At 39.9% G+C, this 16399-nt stretch overlaps 1 long non-coding RNA gene across 1 annotated transcript in view; it reads left to right on the top strand.

The window, feature by feature from the left end:
• Positions 1–16128, top strand: part of LOC135457541 (uncharacterized) — a 50226-nt gene extending 34098 nt beyond the window's left edge. Inside the window, exon 3 of the long non-coding RNA XR_010442747.1 lies at positions 16019–16128. This is a non-coding gene — a long non-coding RNA (uncharacterized LOC135457541). The remainder of the gene's footprint in view (positions 1–16018) is intronic.
• The last annotated feature ends 271 nt before the right edge of the window (positions 16129–16399 follow it).

Genomic DNA, 16399 nt, shown 5'->3' with positions numbered 1-16399 from the left:
TTCTTTATTTGAATGCTCCTTTAAAGAGCATAGAAGACTTCTATCAGCAGCTTTTTATGGGAGTGGCCATAATCACTTCTCACCTTCCTGTAATTTGCTGAGCAAGTATCAATTTTTATTTCCCTCAGATGCCCTACCTGATTGATTGACATACCTGCTTTGAATTAGAGCAGATGTTCCACTCCATAGCTGTGAAGTCTTATTCTGTATATTTTTTTTTTTTTGGAATGTGAGAACATCTCAGGTGCCCAAAATCAAATATCTTTACCCTTTAAAGATTATACGTGTTTAATGAAAGATATTATCTCTACAGCCCTTAATTGATTTCAGATAACAAATAACACTCTAAATTCTCTTTCTGACACTTTTGTTAGATTGATCCAAATAAACACAGCTAATACTCTTGACTAGGTGTTCCTTATGTCTATATAATCTCTGAATTGACTTGGACATTAGGAAAGAATTAATGACAACTCCTTTTTTCTTATAAGGAAGTTTTTCCTAGCAACATACTCCAGCTGCTTTTGTAGGTCTCAGGTAGGGCCTTGAATATCTCACACTGCAATATTGGTTTTCTCTGGAGACAGTGATTGGTGTCCTTTTTATTGACAGAAGACCATGACAGAGAGTTGTGTGCCAAAACCAACCAAGCATAAGTCAGACTACCTTCTGACTCCCTGCTCATGACACCAGGTTGTGAAATATCTTTCTTTACTAATATGGTCAGGTCAAGTTTTGCTGAAAGTACCAAATTCCCATTGGTTCCAGTTAAAGAGCCTCATACAAAGAGTTGTAACCATTTCAGCTTAGTCATTCATAGCAGCACTGTATTGGAAATGTTTGAAATGAGCTGAGGAACAGCTGCTGCAAAGAAGAATGCTATATTAGAAGTGCCATAACAAGTAAAAATGCAAGTGACCAAATACAGGTAAGGCTGAAAACAGTATCTACTCATCTATGAAACTGATGATAGAGAGCTGAACCTCACAGATTTCAAGGCCACCACGAATCACAACTGCCATCCAGACTTGAGCACTCACAAAAGCACACTGCAGAATTTGGAGAGTTGAAGGAAAATATTTTGGAAAAGAATAATGGTTCAACTTCCAATAGCCCAAAGAATAATTTCAGTTTCTTGGAAAAGATAAGTGGTTTCTTGAGCACCTCTGTGACAGACTGGGTCATAATTCCTTGGAAATTCTTGCAGCCCTTTATTTATTGAGAAAATTAGCTTCCAGCCCTGTAAATGTGCAAAACCACTCAGATTTTGTGTTTCTTTTGCACCATTTCCAGCTTTATCTGCTTCATCGTGGTAATCAGGGTAGATGTAGTTGCCTTCCCTGTGGAAAAATCTTACATTACAAATGATGTCCCTCAATTTGCCTCCTTTCCTGCCACTCCCTGTGTTTTTCCCTAGCATCTGACATGGCAGTGAGTGACCTTACAAGTCTCCTTGAAGGCAGAAGGAATGTTGAAGCTGCTGTTTGAGGACAAGAGACAGCAGCATTTCTTAGACTAATGGGATCAGAACTTTACACTCTAAAGTATTACAGCAGTAGAGAGGGTTCCTTTGTAGGAAGGTGGTGTCATCTTTGCAAAGTTGCAAAATCAGGCTCCTTCCTCTCTGGTCTCTGGCTCCACTTTTGAATGGAAAATGGATGGGTCAGGCTTTGCCTTCAGCTCTTCTACCAAAGTGTTGATGAGGAGCTACAGGCTTGATCTGAGGCATTAAATTGCTTGCTCCTGCTACCTGTGTGGCTAGTAGGCTGTGAGAGAGATGAAGGGGAAAGGATGTGGAAATTCAGGAAAGGTTCTCAGGCTATAATTTTCTTCTCATACGCATTGAAAGATGTAGAGAAAAAAAAATATTTTCTCTCATTTCTTGTTAGTACATACAAAGCTGACATTGGAAGTCCTGTTGGTTTCTGGCTTTCCCCAATGACTGTATATGAAATTCCGGTACTTCCCTTAGATTTTTGTGTCCAGTACACCTTGGGATTATGGATCCAGAGGTACTTGTAAAATATGTAACAGTGCAGGATAATCTACATGTGCATTTATAAAATCCAAAGTGTTGAACAAACCTTCTTCCAAGAATGCCAATCAGAAGGATGTCTTTTAAAGTGTGGGAACTTCAATAAAGAAAAAGTGAATTTACTTCTGTGAAAACAGGTAGTCATTACTAGTAATATTACTAGTCTGTAAAGCAAGAGATTAATTGTAACCATCTAAAAATCTTTTTTTAAAGTTTCTAAGAAACGGATGTTTATTCAATGTGCTTTACTGCATCTCTTTTCAATTTTCTCTGCAAACAGTGTCTTCAGTCTAAATTAGAAGACTGTTTTCCAATGCAGAGCTAAAAATTTTATAGATTAGATTATTCTGTATCTAATTAGCCACACTTTTAACACATTGTCAAAAACATTAAGCAAAGAGGCATGATGTTATTATAATCCTTTAGAGTATTTTCTTAGATTGACATGAATATTTGGTGTGTTTTTCAAGTCCCTAAACAGCTGATATATAAAGGACTTCTTTTGCAGTGCATCTGTACTGTAATCTGTATTGACTGAAACATCCATGATGGGTTGCTAGGTAGTTCAGCCTTATCTGTACAGAATCACAGTAATTCTGTGGTGTCTGTGAATAGCAGCAGCAGTTATGAAAAAGTACCAGGTCATTTACACTCACTTTGTATTATGTTAGCCTACAGTCATTTTTTTTACTTCACATCATCTCTGGACATCTTTTTTCACTGCATGAATTTTTCACTTTAATATACCTGATTCAAAAGATAATAGGACGAAGGATCTGAAAGTAGTTAATTTTGTGTATTTAGGCCCCACCATTTAATTTCATAGACTGAAAAGAAATTATATTTGTTCTCTGATTGGATAAGCATGTCAGCAGTTATCAAATAAACAGTTACAGAAGCAAATCTAGATGCATGAAATTGAAATTTGTTTTGCCATGAATATATATATACAGAAATTAACTTAAGGTGGGTGAAGAAAAGTGTAGCTGGAGAAGATTAAAAAAAAATCACCTAAAAATACCCCTCATAACAAAAAGATCTGTAATTGAAATTTTCATAAGACTGAGAGGCTGGTGTTGATGTTCTCAGTTTGCCTAATAGATTAGAGAGTGCAGAGATCCTAGTGTATCCTTATTCAGAAGCTGTGGAGCCTTTGGAGCTAACAGGGACGCTTCTTGATCAATATTTAGTACTTCAGTAGGTAAAGAGTGAAAGACTCATATGACACTGAGCAATGTGGTCAGAGCAGACACCATATCATGATTCTGAATATGCCTAATGTCACATTGGATCAGAGTTATTATTGCCGTGACATCCAGTATATTTGTTTTTTAGTGACAGGCCTATATAACACGTACAGAAACACTGAAGTAGAGAAGCCCAAGCCAAGTGTGTCAGCCTTTGGAATGTCAGGCCTTCTGCTCTGCCCTGACCTGACAGCCAGGCATGGCCAAACACAGAGCTGCACAAAGCAGGGGGAGAGAAGGTGGAATGAAATTGTGGAATGCTTGGATTACTATATCTCAAGGTCACACAATTTCTTTTAAACCACTGACATGTTGAAGGTAGTTATCCAAGGTATCTCAAGAGAAGGGTAAGTGGATTGATTTATTTGATGTATGTTATAAAAATATCAGCATATTCCTGACACTTTCTCTATCTGACCGCCTTTTTATTGTCAACATTCCATACATGAAGTGTAAATCTCTTCTATTAAGGACAACTTAAGAGAGGATTATTTAGCAGGAAAATCTTAAAAACTTATCAGTCCAGTGACCTTTTGACATGATTATGCCACACAGAACACAACTTGGATTTTGTGTGTATCCTGTTGTGACAAATTGAGGTCTCCCCTGCCTCCTCCTCTCCAGGCTGAACAGACCAAGTGATCTCAGCTACTCCTCATGTGGCCTCTCCTCATGGCCTTTTTCCATCTTCCTGGCTCTCCTCTAATAGTTTTATATCTTTCTTACATCATGGCACCCAGAACTGCCCCCAGCCCTGGAGGTGAGGCTGCCCCAGAGCAGAGCAGAGCAGGACAATCCCCTCCCTTGCCCAGCTGGCCATGCTGTGCCTGATGCCCCCAGGACAGGGTTGGCCCTCCTGGCTGCCAGGGCACTGCTGGCTCATGTCCAGCTTGTCACAGACCAGGACCCCCAGGTCCCTCACTGTAGCACTGCTCTGCAGCATCTCATTCCCCAGTCTCCACACACAACCATGGTTGCCCTGTCCCAGGAGCAGAATCTGGCTCTTGTCTTTGTGGAACTTATTGTGGTTGATTGCCCAGCTCCCTAATTTGTCAAGGTTTTTCTTCAGGGCCTCTCAGACTTCAAGGGAGTCAACAGCTCCTCCCAATTTAGTATCTAAATGCTTCAGCTTCCTTTCCGAGATTGGAAATTCTTCAGAGAAACCCTATCACAACATTCATCCCTCCTTTCCATGAACCTTCGGTACATGACAGTGATTGTGCAGATTAGAGGGCACAGGTAAATGTAAATCTAGGAATATGACACCAATTAAGATATTTTTGTATCAGTCCATCAATGTTTTCCATATTTTATCACCGTGATTCCAAGGATATCCTCACTCTGTGCATAACTGCAGCAATGAGATCAGTTATGACAGTGAGTGACATCTAAATTGGGAGTGAGGGAGGTATGTAGCTCCCCTGTACATGCTTCTAGGGACTCCCAATTAATGTTTCCGATTCTGGCGTGAATTTTTCAATTTCATTCAAGGAACTATGTTTCTTGTAGAAATGAAGCAGAGCCTGTCTGAGGTTGCCTTCAGCTAGTGTGCCATGGAATGATCTAGAACCTTTATGCAGCAAGGGAAGCCTGGAGCACACAAGGGCGGGGACTGGAAAAAACCCTGGCATTCCTTCTGTGGGATCATGGATGGAAGTCCAGCTTTAGCTTCAGCACCCCAGGAAAATGAGAATCTTTACAGACAGGAAATGTTAGTCATGTGGAGTCCTTTCATGTAATTATCCAATAGAGAAAATGTGAAAATCTATGCCAGCAGTTATCCTGCTGAGAGTCATCAGGGGAGAATGTGTTTTACAGGCAAACACAGCAGCAGGCAGACAGGGAGGGCTCAGGGGAGAGGGAGACCTGGATGACTTCACAAAAAATGTGTCCCAGCCTGGAAACAAGAAGTGTGCTCAGCTAGGGTCAGGAAAGAAAGTCGGAAAGAAATCAGAAAAAATAGAAGAATGGGTCTAATTCTCTGTTGCTCTTTCGCTGCAGTGGTGTTCAGGAAAAGAGTAAGAATAGGAAACTAGTAGGAAGAAGTAGGAACAGAATCCATGTGGCCCAGAGTCTGGGTTTCAGATCAGATTTTTGAAAGTCAGATTCTGCTCCTGTGCTTTCTGCTGATCTAATACTTGGCTTTTTGATTAGACAGTATCAAAATACAATAACAACAGCTACGACTAGAGCCCCCAATGGAAAAGAAAAAGGTTTCTTTTACATTTTGTAGGAAAATTCCCAAAGGCCAGTAGTATGACACAGGATCAGGTCTGACTGCCATTGTGTGACACATGTAAACTCTGTTTCATGGCTTGGAGGTAAGCTGAAGAAGCCATTCATATTTTCACTTGCTCTCCTGTCCTGACAGTTGGGATTCATCTGCCTTCATCTAGGGTCCAGAGTCATCTAGGTCTGTTTAAGCTGTTGTACAATGTCATGAAATTCTAAATTGTGATGGTATGTTTGAGCCAAGAGTTCCAATAGATCTGCCCCTCTCTGAAATGACTATGGGAGGCACCAGGAGATGTACCGCAGCACCTAACATGACATGAGACATCTATACTTAGGTAGCTGAAGCTGTTCACTGGGGGTCTGTATCTGAAGTAGTCCTGTCCTGCTTTATAGTGAAGGTCTAATCAAACAAACTTTATTGACTGCCTCAGCAGACAATGAATTGCATTTATACTCCACCGACAGCACTAACTCAATTTCTATTGGCAGTAAAATATCCATGATTTCCGTTCAGATGTGCATGCCTGCACCATGGGCATCCAGAGGGACTCAGGCTGCTCTCAGTGCGCTTGCTAGAGGATGGGGAGCCAGATATGTAACTGTTTTTCACATGAAAAATTAAGATGTATAGCACTAAAAAATTTATGTCCAGCTGATGGAAAACAGTGGGGTATGCCAAAATTTTTGAACAGTAGGGCTTTATATTACTTTTTCTCCTCATTTGATTTGCTTATTTGCTCTGGCATTCTACATTGTAAGAGGAAACAGTTGTCCAACAGTTGTCTCTTTAAGGATTTCAGTTCAAAGTATGCATAGGATGAAGTAGAAACAAAGAGAAAAAAGAAATAAAATTTTAATCATTTTTTAAAAATTTTTTTACAAACAACAAAGCACAGAAAATTAGTCTAGAATTCTTGTATTATGATATGCCAGCAATCACATGGAAACAATAGGAAATCTAATCTCACCATTAGGCAAGCTGATAATTTTCAAAAGATACATTCAAACTTTTTCCTCCCTTTGAAACACACACGTAGTTGTACATCTCAACTATGAGACTTTTTGAGAGTAAGCTCTCTTACACTCAAAATGAAAATTTGAAAATCCATACCCTTGATCTCAAAGGTGAAGTTTGACAAACTTTGATCAGTGATTACAAAATATCTATGGCTCAGAGTATTAGTACTTTAAAGGAAGTAATGCTGAAAATTCTTTGGGTCTCCTTCTGTACTCACTTTTCTTTCACGAGCTGTTGTGCTTTGATTTTGATGGTCATCGAGGTGAAATCTGGTAGTCATCCCTGACAGAGGGCTAGCACATGTTTATGATTGTTGATCTGAATCTCCAGTACAGTCTGAAAGTGTTAAGGAAAAAATATACAAGAATACAGTAATGGAGACTTTTCTTTGCTAGAAAACCAAAGGCTAATCATCACACCAACATTTTAGTCTCTTATTTGTTAAATAGTGTTGTGTAGGTCATTTGTACTCCTCTTTCATAACCAAGCACATTAAGAAGCACAAATTATGCCTGCAAGAGCTTTTCACTACAATTTTGCCCTCTTTTCTCATTCATGTGTACCTGAAGAGATAATTGAAATCTGGAGTTCTAATATGCAGAGCTGTGAAATGTATGTCAGCCCACTGAGTCCTCTACTCACCAGTACAGAACAGAAGGCAGCTTCCTGGCTATTTGAAAGCATTATGCTACTTACAAGATTCTCAGTCTTACAGCAGAGGCTGTCATCTGTTCTCACCAAATACAGAATTAAAGTGTATATTTCAGGGTAGGGAGTAGGATGTTTAAGCTTGAGGCATGAGAAGAAATGTCTGTTGGTATTTAATTCCCATACCTTTTGCCTGGTTAATCAGATAAGTGGTTTGTTGCAGGTTCCTCTTGACACACACCTCATTAAACAGTGAGAGAACTTCCATTGAGAAAGGGCAGGATCACAGGTTAAAATTAGTTTAATGTGATTTCTCACATGTACTGGTGGTATCTGCAGTTATTTCAGGTCCATGCTAATGCCACTTTATTTACCCATCAGACAAACGCAAGGGCCTCCAACGAGCAAAATGCTGGGTGAGATGCACAAGGATCAAATGACCAAAAACCCACCTGGAACATAGCTTTGAATCCAGATGTTCAACAGTAAAGCCTCCAGAAAGGGATTATATGGAAAAGGAAGTTTTTTTATTGTCTACTTTTTATTTCCTTAAATAATTTTTGCATCTTCCTCCCTTTTTGTTTTGGTGGGTTGGCAGGATTATCCCTTTGATCCTTTTCTCAGCAGCACAGAGAGGTTTCCCTCAGATCCGCACACATGTGGGAGGCCAGTGCTGGGTGAGCACCCAAAGAACTCCAGCCTTGCTGGTGCCCTGACCCATAGTGCTGCTTCTGCAGTAATGGGGACAGCCTGCTGGGCACCGGGACAGGGACACTGGGACCAGAGCTGCCTGGATTGGTGGGAAGGGCTGGGAGCATGGGGCTTCTGCATGCCTTACACAGTTTTAGTGGGAGGAGAGCAGTAATAGGGTAAGTCTGAAAAGGAAAGCTTGGCATATATGCAGAGAGAGAAACATGAGGCAGAGGAAGACTCCAAAATCCATAATGAAGAGTGAAGACTGGTCAGTTCTAATCAGGAACTGATTGTTATGGGGAAGGATGTTGTTAGAGAAAGTTTCTTTTGAAAAACATTTTTCAACGTGCATTTGTTTGCATTTAGTTTTGAACCAGATTGTACTTGCAGAAGAGAGTACATGTTTAAACTTTGCTGAAAGCCTGCAGCCAAGAAAGGAGATAAAAGCCTTCTGTTCCTCGTGTTACACAATAATAGGGAAAGAATTAATAATGCTGCACTAAAAAAAAAATCTCTGTTTAGATAGCTTTATACGACAATAACAGGAGCCTGCCAATGAGCTCAGTGTACTCTCTATTTACTATGTATACAATGTGCAAATTACACAGACAGGCTTGAGCCTCTGGAATTGCAAAATTCACAAGCTAATTAATCAGAGCTTGACAACAAAGCAGAGTCCACTTCACCTAACATCCAGTGTCAGAGAGGAAAGATAATTTTGTTATTGAAGAATAAGCCTGTGCTAAAAGACAGATGATTTTGACTCCTAACTTTGTTCATTCAGTTCTACTTCAATTCTTCTGGGATTTCAGATTGACCAAGCTGTCAATGTTAAAAATTAAATTTTGAAATTGGGGTTTTGGGGGGTGGAGGGAGAAGCATGAGTACCTTTTAATTAGGTGAATGCTTAGCTCAATCCAGAATTACTTTTTGGACTTTATTGTTCTGTAATATAAATAAATAAATGTCATGTCCAACACAAGAAATGGATGACTTACAGATAGTGCAGAGGCAGCATCCTCTATAAAAAAAGAAAGTGTCAGCTTGTCTTCAGGATTTCTTCTGTAAAGTTTAGAATTTATTAATTTTTTTTTTTCATTTCTTGGAGCTCAAATTATTTGTAAGATCTGTGAGATACAGTCCCCATGTTGTGAATTTCTTAGTTTTTCCTGGGACTGGGTAAGTTTCTCTCTTTATATGCCAAGTGGAACAGCAGGAGCATTTTCAGTAAGGAGCTATCAGCCAGTAGCTACACTAAAAAACAAATAGTTGGTTAGTACTGTGTGTGATGATCCTTGATTGGCAGGCTGAAAAGTGAAACTGTGCATAAAGCTAAAGCTAGGAAAACAATCACTCAAACTCCATGAAGCATATTTATTAAGTTGTGGAAATTCTGAAACAAACGGAAATCTCCTTTGAGAGCAATAGTTTGAGGTATCCTATCTTTCATAAAATTTTGCCATGTTGGCCTCTCTAGAGATCTCACAATAGTGTTATCCTTAGCTTTAGTTTTAGGTTGCTTTATTCAGCCACTCTGGTCCAAATTAACCACAGAAATGTGAAGCACGAGCATTGTTGCATGCTGTGAGCACTATAACAACAGTCAACATTTGCCTGTATCAGAGATTTTAAAGTTGTTTTTGGGTTAATGAAACATCTCAAAAGCTTCCCAATGCTACAATTATCACATGAAAGCTTGTAACAAAGTGAAACATATATAGTACTTGGATAACCCAAGTTTTTTGATGGATGTTCACAATCTTTAAGCATATATCTTATATTTTGGTTTTCTCTCTCTGTCTCCCAGAGGTGTAAGTAGGCAGACCTAGGGTACCAGGTATGTCTGTAAATGAAGAAGGATATTAAAAGACTTAATAAGTATTTTGAGAGATAACATGTTTTGAAAGTTGGGTTGAGGTTTTTTGTAAATTTTATGACCTACAAAGAATAAGTGATAAAGGCAGAAAGAAAGCTTTACTGGCACAACCTTTATATAACCCTCTAGTGTTACTCATTTCTATATATCTTTAATGAAAAATGGAATATGAACTGGATTTTATTGCCGTTTTGAAAATGCAGCATATGGAATTTTTTCAGCCTTATATTCTCTGAAATGCATGATCAAACTCTCTTTTAGATTTCCGTTCTAAAGATCCTTTAAAAAAAGGCTCAGTGGTGGAAAACATCTTTCAAAAAATGTTTTTGTAAAGGGAAAATTTGAAAGGGGTTGGAGTCTTTGTGAGTGTCAACTTATGCTGTTGTTAATACTGTAGCATTTTCATGTAATGATAAGTAAAATATTCTCAATTTCTCTGCATTTTTTTTTCTGTAAGAACAGATTGCTGCTCTCCAGTCTGCACAGAATTTGCACCAGCTGTATCAGAAATTTAGCACATGAAAAGAAAAAAGGTCATTTACATTGCGGATCCAACAGCAGAGCCTACTGCTCAAGTTTTTGGCTGGAGCTGATCAATATAAAAAAGAAATAGTTTCAGGTTATGTAACATTAGATGATGGGGTCACACATTAGGAACTATTCTAAAAATAAAAAGGTTTATAAAGAAGAAAGAAAAGAATGAGATGTACTTTTCTGGCTCTAAGTTTTGCAAGCTGAGGGTACTGTTTCTCTTAGCCCAACCTGAAAAAATTTTCTAAAATAACACATTTTGATGCTTTACACATTTTCTAGAGGACGTCCTTTCAGACAATGACTATTTTGCAAATTTCTCTACAAGAATGTAAAATACTATATTTTATGTCCACTTATATGTGGACATACAATTTCCTTGAGGTCTAATATATTTCTAAAAAATAAAAAGAGAATATGCTCAGGGAATCTTGCTCATCTTCTCCATTTTCAAGGCTCTTTTTCCCTGAGGAATTTGAGAAAGGGGAAAAGTACTAAGGTAGGCAGAGAAAAATAGGATGAAACTGTTTATGCTGTAAACAGTTTTAGATAGATTTTTCCACAGAAAATATCACTATTTTCCTTTGGGGAAAAAAAAAATCCTTGATGGAAGAGCATAGATAATTTGAAATATTTTGTGGCCACAGAACCTCAGAATAAAGGTTTGGTTATCCCTATCTGCATTCTAGGCTCTGAGGCTGTGAGGAACTGTCTTCTCTCACAGTGCTACATGGAAAGTGTGGTCCCATTTGGAGGTCCAGACTGTAGAAGAAAATGGGACTGTGACTCATTTCCCTGTAATGGCCTTGAGTGGCCATTAAAAAACCACTTATAAATTAATGTGCATCATTTGGTTTTCTAACCAACACTTTTTTTTTTACTTTTATCTAGAAGAAAAGTTGCACTGAAAAAGTTCTATTTTTTCATTCTTAGTCATGCCACAGGTTCTTGTTATTTGTATGCACCTTTGCTATTTTGGGGTTCAAATATCCTGGGGTTTTATGACTTTAGTTTATTGGTGACCAGTGCTGTGGATCCTGCTCACCTCACCTAGAAGCTCTCATCTGTGTTAGAAATTAGTCCTTACTCTAGTGTCCATGAAGAAAAGAAAAAGCCCAGCTGGGCAATGATTTGAAAAACTGACAAAACACTGAAGCAATTATTTCAGACACCCCTCAGATCACAAAAGGCAATGGAATTTCTGGAGGGAGTAGGAGCCATCTAACTAATTACTTTAAGCAAGAAAAAAAAGCTCACTGTGAAGGTCAGACTAGAAACACAGTGAGGCAGGGTATATTTTATTACAAGGAACCTCTCAGTGTTTTGATTATGTTATTAGTTCCATGTAAGTGTATTAACTGAAAAGGCACGATTAGCTGAATAAATTTCAGAAGGGATGTGAAAGCTGGTGTCAGCAGTTAGAATGCAGACACCAATTTTTGTCTAGCAGGGCAAGAATTAAAAATTTAAGGTGGAACCTCCCAGAAAAGACACACACAGAAAAAAGGGAAAGGAATATTTATGTGATTGCTGCTTGTCCAGACAGAGGCAAAGCCTCTGATCAAATGACAAGAAAAAGGACAGATAACATAGTCTTTTGAAGGTCAAGTCAACCTTTGAAAGTTATTCTGGAGAACACAATTCTAAAAAAATATTTCAGTAGCATAGTTGTGAGCCCTTGTCTGAAATTTTTTTGTACACTGACAACTAACGTTTATTTAAGAGAAAAAAAAAATTTAAAAAAAGGAAAAAACCCTCCAAAAATCCAGCAAAACCATACAACATTTATTGTGATACTTTACAATAAAGAAAGTTGACTCTGCTTCAGGGTATATTTGAGGACTTGAAAGGTAAGACTGAAATTTCATTAGATCACCATTATATTTTGAACACTTTAAAGACAAACACTTCAACCATGCTGCCATGAACCAAGATATTCCTCCTTTCTTTTTCCCTCTGCCTCTCCTTGTACCTCTGGGTATTCATCTGCCCTTTATGCTACTCTTCGTATTTGAGCTAATCTTTTGATCTTTAATGTTGGCACTGCTGAAAGAAGAATTTGAGAATGTTAAGAATTAGAGAGACTACATCTGTCTGGACAACTGTCACGGTTTGAGCCTGGCACAGAGCCAGTGCCCCCATGAAAATGCCTCACCCTGGTGTCTGCTGTGAGATGTGACTAGGAATAAGCAAAACAGGCTCTAACTTAAACATAAAGAACACTTTATTACCTAAAACTACAGGAAAAATAGGGAAAGACTATAAGGAAAAGAAAAAAAAGAATTGAAAACCTTACAAAAAACCATTTTCCTCCTCCCCCACCACCTGACTTTCCCAATCCAATACATTCTCCCAAAACAACTGCCCAGCCCGGCACGACACTTTAGTATACTCAAACATCAGTTCATGAAGAGGAAAAGGAGTCCTTCTCGTTCCATAGGCTTCTCGTGGAGACACACTGAGACCCTCGTGTGCTTCCCTGTCACTTCGGCACCGCCCGGAAAGTCCATTTGCCGCTTGTGACACGTTCCTTCCATGCCCAGTGCTCTCACCACCGAGACATGGCCAGAGCTGCTTTTAGGGTGGTCTTTCCAGGATGCCTTCTCTCACTCCAAAAAGGCACAGTCTCTGCCTTTGGGACAACTGTCCCCCCCATATATTTCCAACCCCCTGGGGCCGGGGGTCCTCACAAATGAACCCTCCTGGTTTTGAGGCACTGCCTCCCCCTAAATGCAGTCTGTGTCACAGGAACAACTGAGTCCATGGCTACAAGAAAAAGTCCAGCCAAAAGGCCACTCCAAATCATCTCTCCCCATCCAATCATCTCCACATCTCATCTCTTATCTCCCTTCTTATTCAGCTTCGAGGAGGATTAGCATTTTTGCAAGGCTCTAATCATGAAAGGAAGGGTTAAAAGTTTTCAGTCTCTGTCTGTCGGTCCCGGAACGGCTCCCACGGGAACGGCTCCCACGCACGCTGCCCACACGCTGCCGCTGCGGCCGGGCAGTCTTCCTCCCCCTTCTCGCTGGCTGCTCTCCTGGGGGGGGGGAAGGGGGCTGGCTGCTCGAGGGCTGACTCTCTGGGACCTTCCACCCTTCCATCCTCGAAGCCCCCCCGAAGCCCCCTCAACCCCATTTCTGTCCAGGCCCCGGGCCTACCACGTGGCTGGCCCCTCCCCCGCCCAGCAGCAGCGGGCCGGGCGAGGGAGAGAGGTCTGAACTCCTCGGCCGACGAGGTCCAAAGAGGAAATGCCAGGGCAGTGCCCTGCTTTTAACCCCTGTGTATTCTCGGAGGTGTGTCCAAACCCCACTGGCTACACCAGGTGTCAGTATGAAACCCAAAACCTTCATTGGTTTGACCACAGCTTCCCAGAATTCCCACTCCTTCCGGGTCAAACCATGACAACAACAAATGGCAATTACTGTCTGGGCATGATATTAGAAAAAAGTAGATTTTTTTCAGTGATGCAGAGGAAGAAAAGCTGAACCCATGCAGGAATTCCATATGTGCATAACTAAGGTGTTTGTGCTCTTCTTGGGTGAGAAAGGTCTCCTGCTGTGAGCAAGGCCTTGATGCTGTCTTTGAATTCCTGTTTGCAAGGAGTCAGGAGTGCTCATCCTCGGTGCTGCTGGCAGAGGCCACGCTCCCACCCACGCCTGTGCTGCAGAGCTTGCAGAAGAGAAAGCAAGGCAGAATGAGGGGGACATGCTAAGAAAATACTGAAAATACTTTCTCTGAACCAAGGAGAGTTCTCCAAGAGAAGGAGGCAAGTGCTCAAAACCAGAAGTCTGGGGGGAAAACTGCTGTCCCTGGGCCATCAGAGGTGACAGCAGCTCAGTCCCTCCAGCCCAGAGGGCTGCTTCCAGCTGAGATGTGAGCAAATGTAGCCCCAGATTCTTTCTGCTGCCCAGGATCTGGTGTAAGATTTTTCTGCAGAAGGCTTGGCTCCCACTTTCTTGAGATGAAACAACATATCAGGAAGGATTCTTTGTATTCTTTAATGTGTGGTGCTATAAGTGGATCAGACACGTCAGAGTCTCTTTTACAATGGCACAAGTCACAAGTGTCTGCCCCTCCAATCCTCTCTTCCCTTCCTATTCCTTCTGGACGAGTTGGTTTTTTCTTTTCAATGCAAAAAGGATGAAATCTGGGCTACGTGTTTCAGTACTCTATTTTTGTCTCATTTTGAATAGGATTTTCATTTCACTTGTGCTCTTTTCAGAAAAAAAAATACAAGTAACTTATTTCTTTTACCAATTTTATGGATATATACTTGTAAGAAATCACTAATTTGAACTTTTTTATTCAATATATGGCATAAAAACCCAGAAAGGAAGAAATATTTTGTTTTCCTTTGAAATTGATTGCCTTTGTCCACAAAAAGGTGTTTTGAGAAATAATTATACCACGTTGGTTTTGCATCCATCAGATATATAGCTTAGCCATTTAAAATTACCTATTGGAAGCCTATGAAAGGCTGGGACTACAGTTCAGAAGTGAATGAAAACCAAAGCTTTAGAAATGGAAAAACATGCACCAATCATACTACTGAATTAATGCCCAAATAAAGAGTGTGTGCATATATTGTTTCTTAAAAAAGTTTTTAAAATAACTCACGTGACCATACTTTGGCCTCTGGGGAGGCAAAGAAAAAAGAATTGTCTTCCTATCAGCCTATGAATTACTGGGTGGGAAAGCATCAATTGTAGCCAAACTGAAGTCATGAGTTTACCAATAAGAGGTGGTTCTGAAAGTTCTCACTGTTTAAGGAAATCCTGTTGAAATAATTTTCATCACTGCCACAAGCCTCTATTTACAGAACTAACTAGACACTTTGCTACAGCACAGGAAATTCTTTATAGTTTGTGTATTTATTGAGACTTCTATGGTGTATATAGATTGAAATAAAAGCACACCAGTCACTGTTATGAATAGAACACATCAAACTCGGTATGAATTAAATTTATTATAAACTTTGCTTTTGTATGGAAAAGCAAACTACCAAAATCCCCCAAGTGAAATTATTTGACGCCTCTTCTTCAGCCAATGATCCTTTCTGTAGATTATTTGAAGGTTAATTATGAAACTGGAAGCAAACACTTGGCTCATATTTTTGGATCCTGGGAGAGCAGGCTGTAAGGAGCTACAGCTGTGAGCAAAGATTACCTAAACTGGCCTCTAGCTGTGTTTCAAGCTTACCAAGACAATCAGCAGTCAGCACACCTTATGTCGTCTTCTAACTCTTTTGGAAGTGAGAATGAGACTTGGACAGGTTCAAAACAGCCCATCATGGCATAAGGGGAGGAAGGCAAGGTGCTGCTCCAAGGCATGATTCCAAGGTCAAAATAGGAGATAGAAATAGCCACCTCTGCAGTGAAATACTTTAGATCCATACTAATCGCCTAAATTCTACCAATTACTCCCTAAAATTGTTAGTTCAGTGGTTATAAGGCAAGACCAGATGTCTAGAAATAGACTGTCTTGGTTAGATTCTCCCTCCACATGCCTCAGGAATGTTCTCTTTGCTGTTGATCAGAGTAATCTAGCATACAGGAACATAGATGAGTATGCTCCCAGCAGAATTGCTTCTTGGCCTTTTATAGATTCTGTGAGATCCTAGTCCCTTTGGAAGGTAATTAATTGAAGTATTGGTATAATTTGTTTTAAGCTTAGTGGGGAAGCTCCTGTAATATTGTTTTGTTTATAATTTTGTTTATCATTTTTATCATCATTAGGAGCAGTCTGGGGCCTTGTTGACATGGAAGGAAATCTGAATCTCCAAATATGGGAAGTAGCAGGCTAGAAGATGTGATGAGGTGGATGCTGATGGGATCTCAGCTCAGTGTTCAGCCAGTTCTTATTCTGCAACAAAGAGTTTGGGAATCTATTATCATTGTTCACTTATCAAATGCTACTCTTGTTGTCTCTTCCTTTAAGGCCTTGGAGAGGTGTGTATCCCAGACACTTCAGGCTTTGAAATGAGGTTTGTGAGCAAAGGTAGTCACTCCTGCACTACATTCTGTGTGAATGAATTCAGAAATGCCATGCTGGTTTACATAAGCTCTACCACAGACACAATATCAGTAGCATGCTATTAAACCATGAAATAAAGATCA

This window comes from Zonotrichia leucophrys, chromosome 1, assembly GCF_028769735.1.
Source record: "Zonotrichia leucophrys gambelii isolate GWCS_2022_RI chromosome 1, RI_Zleu_2.0, whole genome shotgun sequence".
NCBI classification, from domain to species: Eukaryota; Metazoa; Chordata; class Aves; order Passeriformes; family Passerellidae; genus Zonotrichia; species Zonotrichia leucophrys.
Note: the sequence above shows the minus strand (reverse complement) of the source record. Positions and strands in the feature narration are given on the sequence as shown.